General features: G+C 39.6%; 1 pseudogene; it reads right to left on the bottom strand.

Annotated features, from left to right (window-relative positions):
• Positions 1 to 2,632: 2,632 nt before the first annotated feature.
• On the bottom strand, positions 2,633 to 3,927 carry LOC132013117 (elongation factor 1-alpha 1-like; annotated as a pseudogene).
• Positions 3,928 to 7,230: the final 3,303 nt, after the last annotated feature.

Below are 7,230 nucleotides of genomic sequence, written 5' to 3'. Positions count from 1 at the left end.
AGGCAGAGCAGCAGGCAGAGAGAGAGGAGGAAGCAGGCTCCCCACGAGAAGAGAGCCCGATGTGGGACTCGATCCCAAGACCCAGAGACCATGACCCGAGCCGAAGGCAGACGCTTAATGACTGAGCCACCCAGGCGCCCAAAATTGCTGTATCTTATGATGTTCTGACTTCTTAAAATTTTGCTATTGGGAGGGGACTGACTTCCAGTGCTAGCCAATTCCTAGAGATAGCAAAAGGGTAGGCCAGCAGCTCACCTTTCACATGCAAACTAACCATGCAGAGTGCCTTGGCCCAACTACTTCCTTTACTCCAAACCAATATATCTCCTGCCCTAGATCATCCCAGGGCCCAGTTACCAGGCAATGAGAGACCACCCCTATAGCTCAGGCCATCCAGAATTATTCAAACAAGCTAGTCCTAAACTGTTCATAAGCCCTGCCTTTCCTACAGAAACTACAAGAAATGCTTTGGCCTAAGCTCTCCCTTCCCTCCTCCTTCCAGTCCTGACCAGAGCCCTGTGCGTCCCCAGTGACACTGTGTGGTGGGGCATGCCTCCTCCTCTTGGGAAATGTAAATAATAAATTCTTCTTTCAATGCCATTGAATTCTCTGTATCTTAACTCAGTCACTTCTATAAATTAGAATCCCACAGACACAAATGTGACAAGTATCATAAGTGATACATACGCAAACATAATTTTTCTGGGCTCTTTTACTTTAGCATTTTGCTGGAAGACAAGCCACCTATTAAAATTAATTAGTAAACGACAAGTATGTACACAGATTTGTTAAGAAAAAAAAAAATTAGAGTCCGTTAGCTTTGCTTTGCTTTTGGCCTTCAAAAGGCACTTAATTAGGCATCAATTTTATTTCAAGGGCCTTTCCTAAAACTTGCCTGAATTGCCAGGTACGATGGGTTTCAAAGTGAAAATGTACAGCTTCTCGGTAAAATTATTGCAATAGCCATCTGTTTGGTATCATGCTGTGTTGGGTGGCTTCTGCATGCTTTCTGATTAGAATGCGGTATAGACCTTGATGACCCAAGTATAGCCCTTGATGGCCCATGATGTCAGAACAAGGGTTGAATGGAGAGCTGAGCTTTAAATCACTCACATTCTTTAAGCTTTTGTGTAAGACATAGCAGGCCCTCTGCTGGTGGTAACAATGGATTGTACTGTCCTATAGAACACATTCTTTACCAAACACAGATACTCTCTATGGTGGTAGTTAACCTTCTTTGTGCAACAGACTCTTCTCCGGAGGCTTCTAGAAATACTTATGGCCACATTGCTGTGCAAGATGTTTGGTTTTAGTACTGACAGCTCAAACACTGAGATACTTTAAAATTCCCTTGGATGATTTTAATCCTTAACCAGAGCTGAGAATACTCATTTATATGGTATCATCCTTTATCTCAAGGCCCTGTATGAACATTATGATGTTATTTTTATGAAACATTACTGTTAATTTTAATTTTTAAATATTTCAATTGTTTATTTTATAAAATGTTAATTTTATAAAATCTAAAACTCTAGCCCCATTAGGTAGGTGGATTTCATAAGGGCGGTATATCTAATAGCAGAAACTCTTATAAAAGAAAAAAAAAATCCCAAGAAAAAGCAGCATTGTTTAATGACCAGAGCATTGGTGTAGCATTAGGAATTTTGACCCAGAGTTACCACCTACTTGCTGAGATTCTGGATAACTCACTGAAATCATCTGTCTGCCTAAGTTTCACTTGTTAGGGTCTATTTTGTGGAACTTCCAAATGACCACAATTCAAAGTAAATGAAAGTGAGAATAAAAAAGAAAACTGTAGGGGCACTTGGGTGGCGCAGTAGGTTGAACCTCTGCCTTCGGCTCGGCTCGGGGGCTCGGGTCACGATCCCAGCATCCTGGGATTGAGCTCCGCATGGGGCTCTCTGCTCAGCAAGGAGCCTGCCTCCCCCTTTCTCTCTCTGCCTACTTGTGATCTCTCTCTCTTTCTCCCTCTCTGTCAAATAAATAACTAAATAAATCTTCAAAAACAAAAAACAAAAACTGTAGATGGCACTGTATCAATAAATAAAGAGTAAATTTTAGTTACCAGCCAAGTAAAGTTTAGTATTCTGTTAAAATGTGCATTTAAAGCATTAGAGAAAACACCCTGGACAAATCCATTTGTGTTGATGGAAAAAGGAAACACCCTCATGATGCATAATTGTGTCCTGCTTTGCTTACTATTCTTCAGATCTTTTTGTAGGATCCTTCTTGCACATATGGCAGTCAGTGAAGTTGTTTTGAGTGACCCATGGTGTGTTATTAACAAAGAGAAATGTCTTTCTCATTCTATTTTTTTTTTCTCATTAAACTTTTGTGTTAATGGGTCTCAAAATTCTGTGACAGATTTTTGGTCACGTTGTTTCCATTAAAAAATATTGATTTTAAAAGCTCATAACTTAAAACTGCTCTCCCCGTACGCACACACAAATGGTCCACAAAATACTCTCCTTTCCTTCTGAAGGTTTGGCAAGGCACTGTTATCATTAACCAGTCTTCTACTATTAAACTTAAATGGCCAATTGACAAGTAGTTCTGAGACTGTTCTGCCACCACTGATTAAGACTGGGGTGGCAGGTATTGGGGACATTACTCACTTAGCCTTCTGAGCTTTCTGGGCAGACTCAGTGACTTTGCCAGCTCCAGCTGCCTTCTTGTCCCCGGCTTCGATGACACCCATGGCAACCATCTGTCTCATGTCATGAACAGCAAAATGGCCCAGAGGAGGATAGTCAGAGAAGCTCTGAACACACAACAGTGGCAGCATCACCAGATTTCAAGAACTTGGGACCATCTTCCAGGTTTTTCCTAGAACATTGATCTATTTTCTCCTTCAGCTCAGCAAGCTTGCAAGCAATCCAGCACAGGTACATATCCAGCACTGATTTGGCCTGGATGGTTCAGGATTATCACCTGAGCCGTGAAACCAGCTGCTTCCATTGGTGGGTCATTTTTGCTGTCACCAGCCACATTCCCACAACAAACATCTTTGATAGATACATTCTTGACATTGAAGCCCACATTGTCCCCAGGAAGAGCCTCACTCAGAGCTTCATGGTACATTTCAACAGACTTGACTTCAGTTGTAACATTGACTGGAGCAAAGGTGACCACCATGCCAGGTTTAAGAGCACCTGTCTCCACTAGGCCCACAGAAACAGTACCAATACCACCAATTTAGTAGAGGTCCTGGAGAGGCAGATGCAAGGGCTTGACGGTTGAATGAGTTGGTGGCAGAACAGAATCCTGAGCTTCAGGCAGCGTGGTTCCATGGGCATTCCTATCTTTATGGGTGACTTTCCATCCCTTGAACCAAGACATCTTAGCATTTGGCTCCAGCATGTTGTCACCATTCCAACCAGAAATTGGCACAAATACTACTGTGTTGGGGTTGTAGCCAATTTTCTTAATGTAAGTGTTAAATTAACTTCTTTAATGATTTCCTCATATCTCTTCTGGCTGTAGGATGGCTCAGTGGAATCGATTTTGTTAACATCAGCAATTAGTTGGTTTACACCCAGTATGTAAACCAGAAGGGCGTGTTCACAGTTCTGCCCATTCTTGGAAATACCGCCTTTAAGTTCACCAACACCAGCAGCAACAATCACGACAGCACAGTCAGCCTGAGATATGCCTGTACTCATATTTTTGATAAAGTCTCTGTGTCCTGGGACATCAATGATGGTCACATAATACTTGCTGTTCTCGAATCTCCACAGGGAAATATCAATGTTGATACTATATTCACATTCACTTTCAGTTTATCCAACCCCAGGCATAGTTGTAGGAGCCCTTTCCCATCTCAGCAGCCTCCTCCTTAAATTTTTCGATATAGATCAGAGGACCAGTAGCAATAGGCTTGCCCAAATCTACATGTCCAATGACGACAATGTTTTTGGTGACAACTCCAAGACGTTAGTTCTTGCTCTTCTTACATTTAGCTCTTATTACCAGGCTATGAGGTGATTAATGGAATCTTTTCTTTTTTTGAGACAGATGAGAAATTTGTGTATAGAAATCTAAGAATCATAAGAATTGTATGGTCTGATTTCATCAATGCCGCTTAAATATTAAAATAAAAATAAATCTAAAAGCATCAAATTATAAGTATGGAAAAATATAGAAGAAAACCATTTAGCTGGTTATAAAAAATAGTTAATATTTATTGAGTACTTACTCTATACCTAGACCTGAGTTAAGAACTCAAGAAAAATTATCTTATTTGACAAAAGTTACAAAAAGTAGCTTTATACTGTAGTATTTAATCTTGCTTTTTTCTTCATTAACCTGTTATATTCAGCAACTTAACTGGGTTGAAAATCAAAGTTTTCTTTTTGAAGTCTTAATTATCTACCAGTTACTATAAACTAGAGTCACTATGTTTCATCAATTCTCTTGTATTAATCTGCATTAATCTTGCATTAATCTCGACTCTTCCCTTTTTTATTGAAAGCATCTTCCCTAGGTGAGGCAAGCCCTGTTCAATTTCTTCATTTTTATTTGCTGAAGCAACTTTTTATCTTCACATATCCCCTTTCTCGATCCTCCTTTGCCTTTTATTCCTGTGTATGTATTATCACTGTATCATATACATGCCATATGCCATATATATGGCATATATATGTATATATACACATATATATCCTATAGTCATACAGAATAGCTGACTAAGAGAAATGGAGACAGAAAATTACAATGCTTTTGTGGAAGACACATTCATTCTGTGGGAAATTGGTACTTTCCAATTTAATTACTTAGGCTACCTTTTTTTTTTTTTTTAAAGATTTATGTATTTATTTGAGAGAGAAAGCATAGGTTCACGAGCATGGGTGGGGAAAGGCAGAGGGAGAAAAGCAGACTCCCCGCTCAGCACAGAGCCTGACCTAGCGCTTAATCTCATTACCCTGAGATCATGACCTGGGCCGAAATCAAGAGTGGGACACTTAACTGACTGAGCCACCTGGATGCCTCTTAGCTTACTTTTGAAAGCATCTTTAAAACTTTGTAACTTTTAATCTTCCATACTATGGAATACATGGACTAAACTTTAAAGTAAACATTTGAGTCATAAGCGAAATTTGTTATTAAATGTCACTGCTAAATAACTGGTTTCATCTGGAAGCAAGCAATAGAAAATGTGTAGGGGAAAGCTAATTCTAGAATATTCTGAATGTAGATGCAAGGACAGCTGAAAATGTTCTGGTTTGGCACAGTAAGATGGTCTTAAGTGAGTAACAATTCGAACAAGAACGTTTCCTTCCCAAAGAGTCCTAGAGAGAGAGATGGGGAAAAGTCTGGAAAAGAGGCTGTTGAGAAAAGACAGAACAACTGAAAGAAACATGATTTTCAAAAGTCTTTTTCTTTCCAGGGTTTTGGTACACGCCTGGCATTCTTCTGGTTTCATCCTACCATTGAAATGGGATTCGCTCTTGCATGGACCTGCAATATAATTAGGAAAATGCAAGGTACTCAGAAGAAAAAACCATCCTTTTCTCTGTGTTATCCAAGAGGATAATTTACAGAAAATGCCAGTTTAGTTAAGTGACATAGATTGTGCTAATTCAGCTGGATAGAGTAAGGTTGACAGGCATAATTTTATAAAGGACACAGAGCAGAACTATCATTTTGTCAAATAGAACATCTGCAACTACATTCCTAAAGTAAAGCACTTCATAATGCTTGAATCAGAATACCACAATAGCAAAGAAATACATGGTGGCTTGAAAAAAAGACCTTTTCATTCAAAATATGGGCCAAAGACCAACAGCAACAGCTCTGTGTCTTCTGAGAGCTTATTAGAAATGCAGAACAGGGACGCCTGGGTGGCTCAGTGGGTTGAGCTGCTGCCTTTGGCTCAGGTCATGATCCCGGAGTCTTGGGATAGAGTCCTACATTGGGCTCCTTGCTCAGCAGGGAACCTGCTTCTCTCTCTGCCTCTCTGCCTGCTTGTGTGCTCTCTCTCTCCTTCTCCTGACAAATAAATAAACAAATAAATAAAATCTTTAAAAAAAAAGAAAAGAAATGCAGAACTAACATTTGCATTTTAACAGATGCCCAGGTAGGTGTTTCTTCTGTGTGCCAGAGGGAGAAGATTTAGAATTCCTAATCTATTTGGGGGAGTGAAATGTATGGAGGAAAAAAGAATGCCTTTCTAGCACCATTTATTTATTTATTATTTATTTATATTTATTTATTTATAAGATTTTATTTGTCAGAGAGAGGAAGAGAGAGTGCACTCAGGCACACAGCCAGGGGGAGCTGCAGGCAGAGGGAGAAGCAGGTTCCCTGCTAAGCAGGGTGCCCAATGTGGGGCTGGATCCCAGGACTCTGAGATCCTGACCTGAGCCAAAGGGAGACACTTAACCTACTGAGCCACCCAGGAGCCTTCTAACCCTTTTTAAATGGGTGATCTCCACAAAACTGTAGCTTGTATTATTTATCTTTGTACCACTTATACCTAGTAGTAGCTGGTCTAAGATGGCAATAAAATGTTTGCCGAATGAGTAAACTAGTTAATGATCCTCTTTTAAACTGTCTCAGACATAGGCAAGGTTGAGATACACTGACAGAGAGAGGTTTAAGTCTCCCAGGTTGGCATTTTGTTATAGCAGCCCTAGCAAACTAATACAGATGAAGAGATCCATCTGTGAGGTATTTCCTCTCAGCAGTTTAAAGATCCCCTCCTAAAGCTGTGGAGAATTAGCTGGAATAGTTGACCATTGGACAGTGTGGGGATCAGGCTCACTGACCCCGCCCACAGTCAAATATCTGTGTGTAACTTTTGACTCCCTCCCAGATTTAACTACTAATAGTACAGTGTTGATCGGAAGCCTTCCCAACAACATAAACAGACATTTAACACATATTTCATATGTTATGTCTATTATATACTGTACTCCTATAGTAAAGTAAGCCAGAGAAAAGAAAATGTTATTAGGAACATCATAAAGAAGAGAAAATGCATTTATAGTACTGTATTTATCCAAAGAAAAATCCATATATCAGTGGACTTGTGCAATTTAAACCTGTGTTCAAGGGTAAACTGTAGTTGTTTCTGTCTTTTCCCTCTGGCTTCCTTAATATTTTTTTCCTTTATCATTTGTACCATATTCTAACTGAATATTTTCAAATCTTAAAACTTCTTGTGTTTCTGGAATCTAAGGCTTTTCTTCTAGTAATTTTTGAAAATCA

This window comes from Mustela nigripes, chromosome 3 (genome assembly GCF_022355385.1).
Source record: "Mustela nigripes isolate SB6536 chromosome 3, MUSNIG.SB6536, whole genome shotgun sequence".
Lineage (NCBI taxonomy): Eukaryota > Metazoa > Chordata > Mammalia > Carnivora > Mustelidae > Mustela > Mustela nigripes.
This window is presented reverse-complemented; position numbering and strand designations above follow the sequence as displayed.